This window comes from Sturnira hondurensis, unplaced genomic scaffold (genome assembly GCF_014824575.4).
Source record: "Sturnira hondurensis isolate 20B ecotype Veracruz unplaced genomic scaffold, ASM1482457v3 Scaffold0004998, whole genome shotgun sequence".
Taxonomy (NCBI): domain Eukaryota; kingdom Metazoa; phylum Chordata; class Mammalia; order Chiroptera; family Phyllostomidae; genus Sturnira; species Sturnira hondurensis.
This window is the reverse complement of record NW_028077629.1, coordinates 7,952,946-7,970,292: the sequence shown is the minus strand read 5'-3', so window position 1 is coordinate 7,970,292 and position 17,347 is coordinate 7,952,946. Positions and strand designations below refer to the sequence as shown.

At 41.2% G+C, this 17,347-nt stretch overlaps 1 protein-coding gene across 7 annotated transcripts in view; it reads right to left on the bottom strand.

Moving 5' to 3' along the window:
* The window catches only part of LOC118987065 (ATP binding cassette subfamily G member 2 (JR blood group)), a 278,084-nt gene that overhangs the window by 190,444 nt on the left and 70,293 nt on the right, over nt 1-17,347 (bottom strand). For 3 of the 7 annotated variants that reach the window (XM_037046134.1, XM_037046133.1, XM_037046132.1), the window contains exon 2: nt 2,902-2,984. The exons of 1 other annotated variant lie outside the window; for it this stretch is intronic. The gene's annotated coding sequence lies outside the window, so the exon portion shown is untranslated. Of the gene's footprint in view, nt 1-2,901; nt 2,985-8,465; nt 8,643-8,775; nt 9,057-17,347 lie in introns of those variants that run through there. 3 more of the 7 variants (XM_037046137.1, XM_037046139.1, XM_037046138.1) reach the window with 3 other exon arrangements.

Below are 17,347 nucleotides of genomic sequence, written 5' to 3'. Positions count from 1 at the left end.
GAAGAGATTTTATTTGTTTCATTTTTTTTCTTTTTTTCTTTCTTTCTTTCCTGTTGTTTGTTTTTATATGAAGAGCTATTAAACAAAAAAAAATAGTTATTGTTTTCTTTTTCCCCTTAATTTCTGCCTGGAAAGGTACATCAGCATTGGGCATCATCTTTAAAACTACTTCACAGGTAAAAACGCACAACTGCTTGCACACAGTCAATGTCACCCCAGCAAAGATGCCAGATTTGGAAGAATACTTTTTTCCTTACATTTGTGTTGCAGCGAATAAATACATAATTACAAGCTTATCAGAACACCTTTGTGGGATTTTCTGGAGGTGCCACAAAAGTAACAGTCAACCTGAGTCAACAGGAAAAATCTTTAAATTCTCTTGTTCAAGTTGTTTTAAATAACAGAATTGCTCTTGACCATACCTAGCTGAATGTGGTGGGGTTTTCTCTGTTATTAATATTTCCTGTTGTGCTAAGAATAAAACACTACATGTGAAACAGAGATAAAATCTAGGCACAAGGCAAATGTTAAGTGCCTACTGACACTTCATGGTTCTTTGATATCTTCAGCTGGCTGCCCTCCTTCAGGTATCGTCGCCTGGTTTGGATTTACTCTCACAATTGGACATAACATTTTGTTAGTTATCATACAAATTTTTGCTGTTATAAAACTGTTTTGCATAGTTTGATGTTATAAAAACACCACTCGGATAATGGTTGCTCAGCATTTTAAGATGATCACCAAGGCCTGTGAGACTTCATGTGAGAAACCTCAAGAAGTGACAGAAGATATTTGCTCTTAAGGCAACATAACAACAAGGCCTTCCTCTGTTCTACCACCCGTGTGGCTAAAATGTGGCCTACGGCTCCCAAGAAAACCATGTTCCTTCCTATGGGGAAATGACATACAGGGAATGAGCTTTTCCAGTAAGGGGAGATGAACAATCTTCCTATTAACTGATCAGTGTTGCTTTCTGAGAACTGATCATGATGCTTTCAAGGAAAGATCTCGATGACAAGGGGAAAATGTAAAAAATAGTATAAACAGAACCAGTTAAAAATGGAGTCACAGCTGCCACACCAGAGGAACTGCCTTGCACTTCTTACTCCTCAAACTCTTGATCTGTTAAACTACCCTTTGAACTGGACCTAAGCTGCACTGCATCCCAAACAACCATTTATAAAATCAACAGGAAAACAGCAATATGACTACTGGATGGAAAATTAAAGAAAGTTTTTAGAATCAGTATCAGTATTTTATCTGATCTACACCTATAAAAATTCATTCTTTAGCTTATTAACACCCATAGAAATTCCTCCCTTCTATTCTTGTAATTAATTATTCCCCTTCCCTTTCTCATTAAAACCCTTCCAACCAGAATATTATTTGTGTTTCTGCCTGAATCACTGCTTACAGAATAGCTATTTTCTCGGATCTCAAATAAGTACTTGTTGCCTTTTATTGTAAGGTTAACAGCACATCTTAAAGATAGGACCTAGGCATAGCTCCCCTTCACATATATCCAGACGTTAGTCAGGATATAGCTTAATTAAGTTAATAAGCTAAAAAAAACTGCTTTCTCATATAGAGACTAATAAATAAAATTGGTATGCTCTTTCTCTTTTTTCCCATAAGCATTTGAGAAAAACTGCAAACTTTTAAAAACAGTAAACCCTGCCAATTTCATTTCTTTCCCATAAGAGATTGAACACAAATTAGCAACCCCAGTTGGGGCCTCTCTAGTGTTTGAAATTTAAGGCATTGTTCCTACTTGTAGAGATATACTTACTAGGTCACAAATCTCTTAAAGGCTCAAAGTTACTCTGGTAGTACTGCAGGAGACAGCATAGGAAGAATCCTGAGACTGCTCTGCTGTTGCTGGCCAGAAACTATAGCATCCTGGTTGCCAGGCAACACCTTTTAACACTTAGGTAGCAGCTGGAAATGAGTGGCCAGAAGGGAAATAAAGGCAAGGCCTTCACCATTACAATCTAACAAAAACTTTAATAAAGAAGGCTAAAAGCAAAAGCTCACACGTTGACTCAGTAATCCATAGTCTGGTCCAATAAGGTGGCCAGGTGTCCCAAACAATAAGTAAACTATGATAGTGCAGGAGAGGGGGAGCCCTTGAAAGTCTGTGCATATCATCTCCACTGGCTGAGAAAAGGAAAACCTTGAGACAATGTAGTCATCCCCAGGCCTGGAAGGGAGAAGGGGAGGGGGCCCACAGTGCCCAAAGAAAAAAACCCATAAAACAACTCTGGTTAACTGCCTGCCTCCCATCACATGTGTACAATGAACAATCTGGAGCAAAATAAAGATTCGGGCTAACAGACCCTACCCATACCTACATTTAGGTAGTCACATCTTGCCCAGAAAGCTGGCATCACCTTTACCCGCCAATCAACATGTGCTTCTTAGCCCTGGCTGGTGTAGCTCAGTGGATTGAGCACAGGCCTGCGAACCAGAGGATCTCAGTTCGATTCCCAGTCAGGGCACATGCCTGGGCTGCAGGTCGGTTCCCTGCAGGCCAACTCCCAGCAGGGGACGCATGAAAGACAACCATACATTGATGTTTCTCTTCCTCTCTCCTTCCCCTCTAAAGATAAATAAATCAATAAAATCTTTAAAAAACAAAACAAAACATGTGCTTCTTCACCCTTACCCCACAAACCATATCAGCCCTCAGAACAAAGATTGTCCCTCTTCACCTCTTCTCTTGACTCATGGCTCTCTTGTCACATGGGGGGTGGGGGTTGGGGTGGGAGGGCCCTGACCACTCAGCCTCTGGCTACCTGGGTGCTGGCCACCCAGGCCTTTGGCAACCCTTATTTTGCCACCCTTGCTTTTGCCCTCCCATTCACTAATACACGTTGCCTGCATGCTAATAGGCTCACTTACCCATAATTCTTTACTGTGTCAGTGAAAAGAACCAGGGTTATAGTAGCACATCTAGTGTCTAGATCTTGGATTCTTATAACATTCTGAAAAAAAACAAAAGGACCAGAGTGTCTTGAAAAAAAATAGTTGTTAGGGCATAGAAATAGTTGCGTTGGGGCATGAAAAATGTAAATTGAGCCTAGAGAATTTTGTGATAGCAGAAATTAAGAAGATTATTTAAAGGGAGGAAGAGGCCCCTGAAAAGAATTAAGTGAAATGGAAGCAACCATGATACCAGATGCAGAGTTTAAAACAATGGTTATAAGGATGCTCAAGATCTTTCCTTGAAAGCATCATGATCAGTTCTCAGAAAGCAACACTGATCAGTTAATAGGAAGATTGTTCATCTCCCTTTACTGGAAAAGCTCATTCCCTGTATGTCATTTCCCCATAGGAAGGAACATGGTTTTCTTGGGAGCCATAGGCCAAGAAAGACTTAGGGAAAGACTGGGTGATATCAGCAGGAACTTAAACAAAGAGATAGTTAGTAAGCGTTAAAAAGTACATAAAAACCATAAAAAAGGAACCAGTCAGAAATGAAGATAAAATATCTGAATTGAAGAATACACTAGAAGGAATCAATAGCAGGTCAGATGAAGCAGATGACTGAATCAGTGAATTAGAAGACAAGATAATTGTAAACACCCAAGCAGAGTATCAAAAAAGAAAAGAAAACTTTTTTAAATGAGGAAATCTAAGGGACTTTGGGGACAATATCAAAAGTAACAATATCCACATCATAGGAGTACCAGAGGAGAAGGGAGTGAGAAAGGAATCAAGAACCTGTTTGAAGAAATAATGGTTTGGTTGCTCATTTGGTTAGAGTATCGTACCAATATGCCAAGTTTCAGGTTCAAGTCCCCATCAGGGCACTTACAAGGATCAACCAATGAAAGCATAAATATGGGGAACAAATAGATGCTTTCTCTGTCTCTCTGTCTCTGTCTCTCTCTCTCTTTCTTTCTCTCTCTCTTCCTTACTCTCTCTCTAAAATCAATAAAAAATTTTAAAAAGAAGCCACATCAAGATAGGTAGGAGGGGCATAAACACAGAATGGGCTGGTATCATACTCACATGTGTGGGATAAAAATTGGGAGGGATATCTCCCTGCAGAAGTTCCCATGGAGGAGTGAGAAGTACCAGCCCCACATCAGGCCCCCAGCCCAGGTTACTTTGTCAGAAAGAGAAGGCCCCATAACTTCTGGCTGTAAAAACCACTGGGGATTGAGGCTGAGAGTTCCTGGAGTCCCAGGAAGTTCCTCTTAAAGGGGCCCAAACACAGAATTACTCGTACTCATTCCCTCTGAGCTCCAGTGCTAGGTCAGCAGCTTGAAAGGCACCACACACATACGGGGAGGAACTAAATTGTACTATATCAGGGAAAGAGCTTGGGGGTGGGGGGTGCAACTTTCTCTCAAACAACTTCTGGCAGAGGCCATCGTTCCTTTTCTGAGCCCTTCCCCAACAGAGTCAGCTGGAAGGTGCAATATCTGAGACTCCATCAACCTGGTTCACACTGTTTGCCCCACCCTGGCGATTTGCTGAGGTCTTGCCCCACCCACCTTCAAGGCCCACTGAATGAGTTTCCAGTGGCTTTTCTCTAATAATGGCCATCTTGGCTCATGCTTCAGATTTCCCTAAAATCTCTCAAACAAGCAGCATCAAGACTCAGCTTGCCCTGTACTCCTCACTAAATGTCAGCAGACCCAGCACTAACAGCAGTGGGCCTTGGTTTGCAGGTTGGCCTCATCTGGGCAACTCCAAGCCCAACACAAGTAGCAGTCATCTACAGGTTGCTTTGTAGCTCATGTTGGGTGACTCCAGGCAGAACACAGGCAGTAGCCAATCTTAATCTACACCTCCCAGGAGGCCCCAGAGCCAGTGAGCATACCCAGTGCAGCATCAGACCCTCTCAAAGCACCTACCAACACCTCCACAAGCAACACACTCAAAGGGAGGACTCAGCGGGCACCAAAACCCTCCTAAAACAGATCCTGCCTCTGTGAACTGAGCACCTGCACAGCTGATCCTTCATGGTGGTTGGAAGTGAGTGGTCAAAGCCAGTCCTTGTGTCCGACTTGCCTGGGGGTAAATCCCTCACATTGACATACCAACAAGCAAGCAATGCTCAAATACAACAGAAGAATGTACACAGCCCACACAGGGTGATGCACCTTGAGTGCTCAACTTTGGTGATAGGAGAGGCTATGCCACTGGACCCTACAGAACACCTACTACATTAGGCCACTCTACCAAGCTTGAGAAATGTAGCACCTCCACCTGAAACATAGAAACAAACACAGGGAGGCTGCCAAAATGAGATTTTAAAAAATGTCCTAAATGAAAGAACAGAACAAAACTCCAGAAAAAGAACTAAACAAAATGACAAGCAATCTACTAGATGGGGAGTTCTGGTTATAAGGATGTTAAAAAACCTTAGTGAGAATTTAAACAGCATAAAAAAATTACCATTTCTGCTACTTCACATCAGAAATGAAGGATACACTAACTGAAATGAAGAATAATTTATAAGGAATCAACAATAGAGTGGATGAAGCTTGGAATCAAATAGTGATTCGGAATATAAGAAAGGAAAAAACACCCATCCAGAACAGCAAAAAGAAAAAATAGACAAAAAAAAAAAGAGATGAGGATAGCGTAAGGTCCTCTTTGAATCCTAAAAGCAGCAAGAGAAAAGCAGTTAGTTACCTTCAAGGGAGCTCCCATAAAACTGTCAGCTGATTTCTCAACAAAAATTTTGCAAGCCCAAAGGGATTGGCAAGAAATATTCAAAGTGATGAAAAGCAAGGACTTAAAACCAAGATTGCTCTACCCAGCAAAGCTGCTCTTCCATCATTTAAAATGGAAGAGCAGATAAACAGCTTCCCAGACAAGAAAAAGCTAAAGGAGTTCATCACCACCATACCAGTATTATATGAAATGTTAAAGGATCTTCTTTAAGAAGATAAAAAAAGATCAGAAATATGAATAAAATGGCTATAAACCAATCTATCAACAACTGACTCTAACAAAATAAATGAACAAGCAAAACAGGAACAGATTCATAGATACAGAGAACATTTTGACAGTTGACAGATGGGAGGGGGTTCAAGGGGATGAGTGAAAGTGATGAAGAGATTAAGAAGTACAAATTGGTTGTTTCAGAATAGTCTTGGGGATGTAAAGTGCGACATAGGGAATACAGTCAGTAATATTCTAAGAATATCACCATGAATGGTGTCAGATGGGTGTGAGATTTATCAGGATGATCAGTTAGCAAGTTATGTAATGTCTAATCACTGGGCCATACACTTGAAAATAATATATATTAACTGTAATTGGAAAATTTTAAAATGATTTTAAAAAGTGCAGAAATAGCCCTGGCTGGTGTGGCTCAGTGGATTGAGTGCCGACCTGAAAACCAAAGGGCCACTGGTTCAATTCCTAGTCTAAGGCACAGGCCTGGGTTATAGGCCAGGTCCCCAGTGGGGATCATGCGGTAGGTAACAACACATTGATGCTTCTCTCCCTCTCTCTCTACTCCTCTCTAAAAATAAATAAACAAAATCTTTAAAAAACAAAACAAATTTTTTAAAAATCTATTTAAAAATGCAGAAATAGATTTTGGGTATGTGAATTTTAATACCATCTTGATGTAAAAGAATGTTTCCTAAGGAAGCTTTTGCTGAATGCCCAGGGTCTAGAACAAAGATGACCAATAAACATTTGTTACTATGAATCTACTTTTTTTCTGAAAGTGAAATGAACTTCTACAAGTCTGCTACTAGTCAGGAAAATAAACTATGCATCATTACAGGTTATTTTCTTAACTATTTGCTAGATCTGCAATCTAACTATTTTAGTCTATTTTTCTATTTTGTTCTAAATTCTTCGGTATTATTTTTAATTATTATAATAAGCTGGTTAATTTTGTAAGTTAATCACTAAACTATGCACAGAAAAATTACAAAGAAGAATTCACTAATGCTCAAACACACCATCCAAAGTTGTGGATAAAATTTATGCCTTGGGGATAAGAAAAAGATAAAATATATTGATTAATCCCTTTATAGGTATTAATATTATCATTTTTTTGCTTCACCTTGTAGTAACTTCCATGCTCAATAAGTTTTTACTTACCAGTATGAACTCTAGTTTCACACATCTACAGAAAGGCAGGAGTTTTTACCAAGCAGCCCTTATACTACATGGAATCAGTTGCACCAGCACATTGTTTTCAGAAAACGCAGTCCGAATTCTCAGTTTGTAGTTCATATTCATTTTTTCGTTTGTTGTTTTATTTTATTTTTCATTTTTAATATGTTTTAAATTACAGCTGAAATGCAATATTATATTAGTTTCAGATGTACAACAGAGGGATTAGACATTTATATACCTTCCCAAGTGATCACCCCATAAGTCTACCACTCATTTGTAGACTGACAAATGAGACCACTCATATGTAGACATACCACTCTACCACTCATACCACTCATATATACAGAGTTATTAGAGTTTTATTGACTATATTCTCCATGCTGTACCTTATGTCCCTATGACTTTTTATAACTGGCAATTCGCGCTTCTTAATCTCTACCCTTTTTCACCTATCCCCTAACCCCACTCCCATTTGGCAACCATCAAAAATGTTCTCTATATCTATGAGTTTGCTTCTCTTTTGTTTGTTCATTTATTTTCTTTTGGACACTCTCCATATAAGTGAAATCACATAGATACCTATCAATAATTACTTTAAATGTAAACATTCCAATCAAAAGATATAAAGTGGCTAAATGAATAGGAAAAAAGACGCATATATATGCTGCTGCAAGAGACACAGTGTGTGTGTGTCTTTTCAGATGGAAAGACACACAGATTGAAAGTAACGGGATGGAAAAAGACACTTTATGCAAATGGAAATTTTAAAAAGCTGGGGTAGCAATACTTACAAGACAGACGCACAAAAAAAGACTTTAAAACAAGAAATAAAGAAGGACCCAGCAATTCTACTTTTGGGTATTTATCCAAAGAAACCCAAAACACTAATGTGAAAAGACATACGCATCCCTAAATTCACTGCAACATTGTTTACAATGGACAAGGTATACAAGCAACCTAACTTAAGTGCCCATGGTTGAAGGAATGGATGATGGAGAGGTACATAGGTATAAACAATGGAATATTATTTAGCCCCCCCCAAACAAACAAACCAGAAATCTTACCATCTGCAACAACATGGATCTAGGGGGTATTACACTGTCTTTCATTTTCACTATCAAATGCAACTCGGAGGGATTAACTAAAACCTAGACATCTCGATTTAACAGTTTTCTGTTTTCTACCAAATGTACTCCCAACACCTACCAACCTTTCAAGCCACCAACATGCCAAAGGGTGTCAACCGTTCACTCAGCAGCAGTTCAAGGGCTCTGATCTCAGGGTCCCCGCGCTTAGAGACCGGGCTCTAACAACTGTCTATACACGCGCGGAGAGTATTCCGCCAGACCTTCCCAAGGTCTGCTTACCCTAAAGAAGCAGCTTCTGCTTCGAAAAGACATCAAGCGTTTGTACCGTGCTTTCCAAACCTGAAGCTTTTCCACAGTCTCCGGAGCTCCTTTCCAGGCTGCCTCCTTCCTGCGTCAGCCCAGTCCCTGACCGAGAGGGTCGAGGGTCGGGGACTTCCTCTTCCCTATGGACTCGAACTGTAACCAGGGATTCAGGACAGTCCCTGGAGCAAAGAAGCCCAGCAGAAGCGACCTTCCCGGACCAACGCCCACAGCCCCACCCGCAGCCCACCCACCGCGCCCGGGAGCAGCTCGCCAGCCCAGCACTCACGCTCGTGGAGAACACTTGGGAAGGCGCCAGCCCAGAGGATCGCGGACACGGCCTGGAGCAACGGGTGTCCAGCCAGAGCCGCGAGGAGGTAAGCGGAGCCAGAGCCAACCCGGTCTTCACCTCACACTCCTAGAGTTGCGGACAGGTAGCTGGGAGGGCAGAGGCCCCTCCTTTAGCCTCCCTGGCCTCTGGGGTCCGAGCCCCCCGCAGGGCGGAAGGCGTGGCGCCGCGCGCCTGGCTGAGATAAGCGCCCAGACAGAGCCCTCGCCTGGCGTAGCACGGGAGCAAGTACTGCATTGGATCTGCCACCATCCTCCCCTGGCCTGGGTCACAGATGAGACTGTCCCGTCCCGGCACTCCCAGGAACAAACAGAAAACTGTCCAGGACTGCGAAATGGACATTTGGGGACTAGCCCTGGTAACCACAAGACTCCACCCGAGAGGATCAATACCTGGTCTGCCCTGGATGGATTTGGTCACCGCTGGTGGCTCTAAACACCCGGGGACTCAGAAACCAAGGCTTTTTTTCGTTTTTATAGGTTGCTTTTATTGAGAGCAAGTAGGCAGTCTCTATTGATGAGCTTCTGAGAAATTAGGTTCCTGCTCCCCAGGGTCAAGGAAATTAGGAAATAAACCTACCAGAGCTGGAGGAAATGGACACAAAACTTTTGAATGCAAATATTACTGGATACTTTAAATACATTCCTCACACTCATGTAATAAACACTTCTTTGGAAGACACTGATTGTAAGTGGAAAAAATTATGCAGATTCAGGAAAAGAGCTGGTTATCTAGCTTTATGAACGTGACAAAATTCACTGGCATCTACTCTCAGAAGTTAGTACTTGCATCTAGATCAGGATGTCAAACTCACTTTTGCCAGGGGCCACATCAGCGTCGCAGGTGCCTTCAAATGGGGGAATGTAATTTTAGGACTGCAGAGGTAGCATCTGGAGGATTACCAGTGGTGTGTAGGGGGAGGCTGAGGTTTCTGGCCTCAATGAAAGCAGAGACCATTGTCCCCTTTCTAGGCCCTCCCCCCAACAGATCCAGCAGACTGGTGCATATCTAAGATTCTATCAATATGGCTAGCTGTTTGATCTGCCTTGGAGAACCCCAGCGACTCCACCCCATTCAACTTGCCAGCCCACCCATGCTGCTTTTCCATATGAACAAACAAGTAGCAGCTGGCCTCACTGAGTCCCAGGCCTGGACCTAGCAACCTAGATTCCCAGCTTGGCGTCACCTGGACATCTCCAAGTCCAGCACAAGTAACAGCCCTCTCAGATTGCTTTATAGCTCAGGCAAGGTGGCCCCAGCAAAACACAGGTGGGGGCTGATCTTGGCCCAAGACACCTGGGAAATCCCATGGCGAGCACACCCAGTGGACAGCTACAGACCATGTCAGGGCACCACTAACCTGGCCCTGTGGAGCTGATTCTTCATGGAAGGCAGAGGTATAGTAAGTGGCCACAGCCAATTCTTGAAGCTGACTGGCCTGGTTAAACCCCTCTCATTGCTCTGCCAATAGCAACCAAGGCTCAACTACAACAGGAGGGTGTACTCAGCCCACATGAAGTACTTGAGTACCCAGACTATGTGGTAGGGGAAGCTGAGCCACTAGACCCTACAGGACACATACTACATTAGGCCACACTGCCAAGACACAGGGTCAAAGCAGCCCTACTTGATATATAGAAACAAACACAGGGAGGCCAAAGAGAGGAGACAAAGACACATGACCCAAATGCAAAAACAGATCAAAACTTTAGAAAAAGAGCTAAATGAAATGGAGATAAGCAATCTATCAGATACAGAGTTCAAAACACTGGTTGTAAGGATGCTCAAGGAACTTAGTGAGGATCTTAACAGCATTAAAAAAGATCCAGTTAGAAAGAAAGAATACACTAATTGAAATAAAGAACAATTTACGGGGAAACAACAGTAGAGTGAATGAAGCCAAGAAGCAAATCAATCATTTAGAACATGAGGAAGAAAAAAAAAAACAACCACCCATCAGAACCATGAGAAGAAAAGAGAATTAAAAAAAAAAAAGAGGATAGCGTAAGCAAACTGTGAGACAACTTTAAGCAATCCAAAATCCACTTGATAGGGGTGCCAGAAGAAAAAGAGAAAGAGCAAGAAATTGAAAAATATATTTAGAAAAATAATGAAAGAAAACTTCCCTGATTTGGAGAAGGAAGTTGACATGCAAGACCAGAAAGTGCAGAGTCCCAAACAAGATGGATACAAAGAGGCCCACTCCAAGACACATCATAATTAAAATGCCAAAGGCTAAAGATAAGTAGATGGTGGTGCAGGGTGTATGGGTGAGGGGGTGAGGGGATTAAGAAGTACAAATAGGTAGTTACAGAATAGCCAGGGGAATGTAAAATACAGTGTAGGAAAGGGAGTAGCCAAAGAATTTACATACATGACCCACAAATGTGATCAAAGGTGGGGGGATTGCCTGAGAGAGTAGGGGTGGAGTGCTGGTAGAAGTGGGCAAAGGGGAGGGAAACCAGAATAACTGAAATAGCATAACCAGTAAAATATAATTTTTTAAGCCCTGGCTGGTGTAGCTCAGTGGATTGAGCGTGGGCCTGTGAACCAAAGGATCACAGTTCGATTCCCAGTCAGGGCACATGCTTGGGTTGCAGGCCAGTTCCCAGCAAGGGACATATGAGAGGCAACCACACATTGATGTTTCTCTCCCTCTCTCCTTCCCTTCCCCTCTAAAGATAAATAAATAGAATATTTAAATATTTAAATATATATATATATATAATTTTTTAAAAACCCAACATGATAGTAAGTTGAATATAGCATTGTGCCAAAAAATAAAAATAAAAGACTATACATAGAAAATAATTGGCAATATGAGAAAATATTTTGTTTCTGGATAGTAACATGATTATTTTTCTTCCACCTTAGTGTCACTTTCTAAATTTTATACAATACAGATACACAGTTTTTCTATTGGAAAAAAATGAATGTTTAAAAGCAAAATAGTCAGTGTTTATTTTTAGTTATTGAAGCATACAAATAAAGACACATGACAATTTTTAGAGTTATATTATCATCCAAAATATGGCAAAAATCACTAAAATAAGCAACAAAAAAATTTCTGTCCTGCTTTTAGTCTAATCTTTAAAATATTTTAGTTTGTGATCTCTTCATATTGATATGAGACTATTTCCTAGCTAAAGTTATATTACAACGTAATCTCACCCTAACAATTTCTCAAGCTGATCATTTCCATTCTGTTTGACAATGTGGCCTGAGCATTTGAGATGTTGCTTCCTGGCAACTGTCATCAATTTTGCCTCCAATAAACTCTTATAGATTTTTTTACAGGTTTGAACATTTTTATATCAACAACAAATTCAGATTAAAGCCAGCATTACATAAATGTGTTGCATTGTAAAGAAATGAGGTAATTCAACTATGTTAGCGTTTTATTTTAGGCTAATTATTTTCAAATGCCTTATTTTATCTTTTACTTTTTGGCGATTTTAGAACATAGACAAAGTCTAAAGATGACTTTTCTAATGGACTAACTAATTTGCATAATCAAAAATTAGAAAAATAAACAGACCACAGCCCTCCACCCCCATGCATGCACCATGCATGCACCATGCATGAGGTGCATGACTTCTGTTATTTCACATGAAGAGAGTAACTGTCCAGTATATATAGAGCCTGTTATTAGGACTTCCATTCATTGTCTTCTCAGTCTGGCACCTTTTTGTTTCCATTTAATGAAACTTTTTTTCTCTCTTATTGCATATCAAGCAAGAAAAAGATCACCTATCTATACCCATCAGCCATATACAATTTGCTCTGTCTTTTTCAATGAATATATATGTAATATAATATAATAATATAGTACATATTAATTTTATATATGTAATTAAAAAACAAAAATGGGCTTATATACAAAGCACAGGGATGAAGAGCATCATCTCTGGAGTCACATAGCCTGTGTCTGAACCCTGGCTCTCTCACACCCTGGCGATGAACTTGAACTAGTTACCTAGTCTTTAGGTGGTTATTGGTGATCAGGGAAACAATCTCTCAAGGTAGTTACAGAGATGAATGAGATGATGTGTGTGTAAGACACACACATGAACAGTCATTTTCACTGGTTAGCACTCAATAAATGGCTCTTATTATTTTGTAAAGTGCTTCATTGCCAACATGGCTCCCTGTCATTCAATATCTTGCTGCAACTTTATACTTAATGGTTGCATGGTGTTCAGTTGTTTTTATGTACCACAATTAATTTAACCAATCCTCCTATTGTTCACAAAACATCCTTGTAGCTGTCATTACACGTGCCCAGATAAATTCCAGAAGGGGATTGCTGGGGCAAAATGTTATATCAGTTTAAACATTTTTAATACACAGAGGCAATTTTCCCACAAAAAAGTTTATGCCAAATTTAGTCTCTCAACAATTTTAAAAGGTCACTTCCTCTCCTAGACTTTCAGAAATATTGGATAGGATAAGTTTAATCTTTAAAAATTTAATAGATGGCAAATGGCACATCAGGGTTTTAATTTTTATTGTTTAAAGTGATTGAAAGTAAACTTGTTAATGTCTAATAATCACTTGTGGTTTGTAATTTTTCTATATGAAGCCTTTCTGTATCTTTCTATTAATTGCTCAGATGGCAGAACAAGCAAACATGAGGAGTCTGGGTGTCTGATGACATCACTAATCTGCTGGACTATCCCCAAAGTCTTGAGGTCACTGTCATGCTTTATGTGCCTTGCAGTCAAACCACAGAATTATCAAAATCAGGACTTTGTGACAATCATCTTTGACAGCTTTGGGGCCCTGTAGAGTCCACACCTAGAGATCTTCTGTAGGCTCTGGCAGGGTGAGGTGTCACCCCGTGTTTTTATAGGCAGCGTATGTGGACCTGAATGGACACATAGGGACAATGACCTCCAGTGAAGGGAGCAGACAGACTCGTTCATGAAATCACTTGAGCCCCTGGGATATCTGGAGGGAGAGGGAAGGGTATAATACTCCTTCCTAATAATCACGCCAGCTAGGACCTTGCTTGCATGTTTTTCACAAGGGTATCAGTGCGTCATTGAATGTCCGTGAAGGATACAGGCAAAGCACACAAATTCACTTAATGTTGATAAAGCTTATGCCTTATTATACAGAACAGTAAACAAAACGGTCTTCTCATTGGAGGAACATACTTCCTGGGCCTGTTACTCCATGGATCAGGTGCCCTGATATCATAGTTCCCATCTGCATCTATGAGAGGTTCTCTTCATCATTCTCATAGGATTTCTAATGTCCTCCTAGCCTGTCCCAGCTGCTTCAAGTACTCAGTCTATTTGTCTACCAAGTCACCAAGTGCAAGAAGCTGATAAGATCCCTCCCCTATATCCCACAGAACGCTGGTTTGTGCTGGTTCCACCCCAGCAAGCAAGATAGGTGGTTTCCCCTTACCTGGGGTGGGTCCAGGTCCCACCCCAATATCCCTTTCCATCTATCCTGTCCTATCTAACCCTTTAGAACAGCAATTTCCCACCCTCACTCAGTTAGCTCAGATAGCTGGGCATTGTCCTGCACATATAAAGGTCACTTGTTACTATTTCCACCCAGGACACATACCTGGGTTGTGGATTTGGTCCCTGGTCAGGGTGCAATCAATGTTTCCCTCTCTTTCTTTTTCCCTCTCCCCCTGTCTAAAACTAAATAAATTAATTTTAAAAAAAGAACAGCGATTTTCAACCAGTGTGCCACAAGTTTTAAAACATGGAATACATGACTATTTAGTCAGGGACACTGACCTCTTTTCCCTTAGATTGTCACATAAAAATGACAACAGCCAATACAATAGCCATCTAGTGTGAGTAAATCAAAATTATACCTATTTGTTTCTCAGATCAGCAAAAAATATATAGTTTTTGGTGTGCCAGAGAATTTTAGGAATTAGCTTATGTGTGCCATGAGACGAAAAAGGTTGAAATTCGCTGCCTAAAGCATGTCTCACGGTGTAGAGGATATCCATGGCATCTCGCTGCCTCCTAGACAGTGCTTCTTCATACGTTAGTGCCCTTAATAAACTCTTAATGTAATGATAGAGTTGTCATCTTCTCCCTCTGGTCTCTCAGCCCCAGGAAAATTTCCCAACAACATCCACTGTTTTTATTTTCACTACCATTCCAAGTTAAAGCAAATAAGAAGCAGTGCAAGAGGCTGTATACATCGGGCCCCTCTGTGGCTCCATTCACAGCTACCAGGGAACTTTGATGGACTCTGTGGGAGAAAGGTCAGTCTGTACTGGATTGCACACTGATGAGTAAGTGAAAGAATGGAGACAATATGCACAACGCTTTCCAAAGATTTCAACTTAAGAGAAAGTAGAACTAAAGGCTACCTTGGGAGTTAGAAAAAACATTTCTTATTTGATTTAAATTACACAGGTCAGGATATATGTTCATGCCCAGATATAAGCCATAAAGGAGAAAAATTGATTAATTAGTTCAAACAGGTCCCTTTTGAAGCAGAATGGAAATGGTATATAGAGGGGTTAGCACTAGAGAAGAAAACTTTGAAAATTATAGTAGAAGGGAAGGGACTCAGGATGTGTCCTCATGTAGATAAGTGTTTTTTTAATTTCAGTTTTTTCTTTTTGTTTTTTTTATTTTTAAATATATTTTATTGACTGTGCTATTCCAGTTGTCCAATTCCCCCCTTCAATCTCCTCCACCCTGCACACTCTCTCCTACCCACATTCCTCCCTTTAGTTTATGTCCATATGTCATAAGTTCTTTAGCTTTTGCATTTCTCATACTATTCCTGCCCTTCCCCTGTCTATTTTCTACCTACTATCTATGCTACTTATTCTCTGTACCTTCTCCCCTCTTCTCCTCCTCCCACTCCCCTGTTGCTAACCTTCCATATGATCTCCATTTCTGTGGTTCTGTTCCTGTTCTAGTTGTTTGCTTAGTTTGTTTTTGTTTTAGGTGTGGTTGCTAATTATTGTGAGTTTGCTGTCATTTTACTATACATGTTTTTTATCTTCTTTTTCTTATATAAGTTCCTCTAACATTTCATAAAATAAGGGCTTGGTGATGATGGACTCCTTTAACTTGACCTTATCTGAGAAGCACTTTATCTGCCCTTCCATTCTAAATGAAAGCTTTGCTGGATACAGCAATCTTGGATGTAGGTCCTTGTCTTTCATGACTTGAAATACTTCTTTTCAGCCCCTTCTTGCCCGCAAGGTCTCTTTTGAGAAATCAGCTGACAGTCTGATGGGAACTCCTTTGTAGGTAACGTTCTCTTTACCTCTTGCTGCTTCTAGGGTTCTCTCCTTCATTCCAATCTTGGTTAATGTAATTATGATGTGCCTCGGTGTGTTCCTTCTTGGGTCCAACTTCTTTGGGACTCTTTGAGCTTCCTGGATTTCCTGGAAGTCTATTTATTTGCCAGATTGTGGAAGTTTTCCTTTATTATTTGTTCAGATAAATTTTCCATTCATGGCTGTTCTTCTTCCCCTTCTGGTACCCCTATAATTCGGATGTTGGAACATTTGAAGATGCCCTGGAGGTTCCTAAGCTTCTCTTCATTTTTTAAAATTCTTGATTGTTCATTGTTTTCTGTTTGGTTGTTTCTTCCTTCCTTCTGGTCCACTCTATTGATTTGAGTCCCACTTTTCTTCCCATCACTGCTGGTTCCCAGTGCATTTTCCTTCATTTCACTTAGTGTAGCCTTCATTTTTTTTTGTCTAATTTGTGAGCAAAATCAACCAATTCTGTAGCATCCTGATCACCAGTGCTTTGAACTGTGCATCTGATATGTTGGCTATCTCTTGGTTGCTTAGTTGTGTTATTTCTGGAGCTTTGATCTGTTCTTCCATTTCGACCACTGTTTTTGTCTTGTCACACCTGTTATGTATGAGGGGTGGTGCCTTAGGTGTTCACCAGGGCAGGACAACCCAAGTCGCTGGGTTGTGACGCTGTATGTGGGGGCGGTGTTCGAGAGGGCACAGTGGCACTTGCTCTGATCTCTGTCAGACCTCAGTCCCTTCCGCCACTTCCCCCAAGCAAACTGGGCCTTTCTGGTGCTGATTCCCGGATGGGTGGCCTCGTGTACGTTCTAGGACCCTGTGGTTCTCTCCAACGAACTCTCCTGTGAGGCTGAGAGTCTCTCCCTACACCTCAACCCCTACAGTTGTTTTCAGTCAGTGTTTTGAGGCTTTATTTCCCAGCGCTGAGACGCTGGATTGTGCTGTCTGTCTAGCTCCCCAGTTATCTGCTTGCGAATGTGGGACTGCTGGTCTGCCAGCCACTTCACTGGGTCTGCCCATTGCCACCCGGTGCCCAGGGTCTGCCAGCTGCTACCTGCACACCTGGAGTGCCTTGTTCACCCAGTATCACTGCTTACTCTGCCACGACCCCTCTCCACTTGACTCCACCCCTCCTACCTGTCTGCATGGATGTGTCTATTTCAGCTCCTCGGCTGTCCGACTTCCATACAGTTCAATCCTCTATCAATTCTGGTTGTTATCTTGTTTCTAAATTTTTGTTGTCCTTAT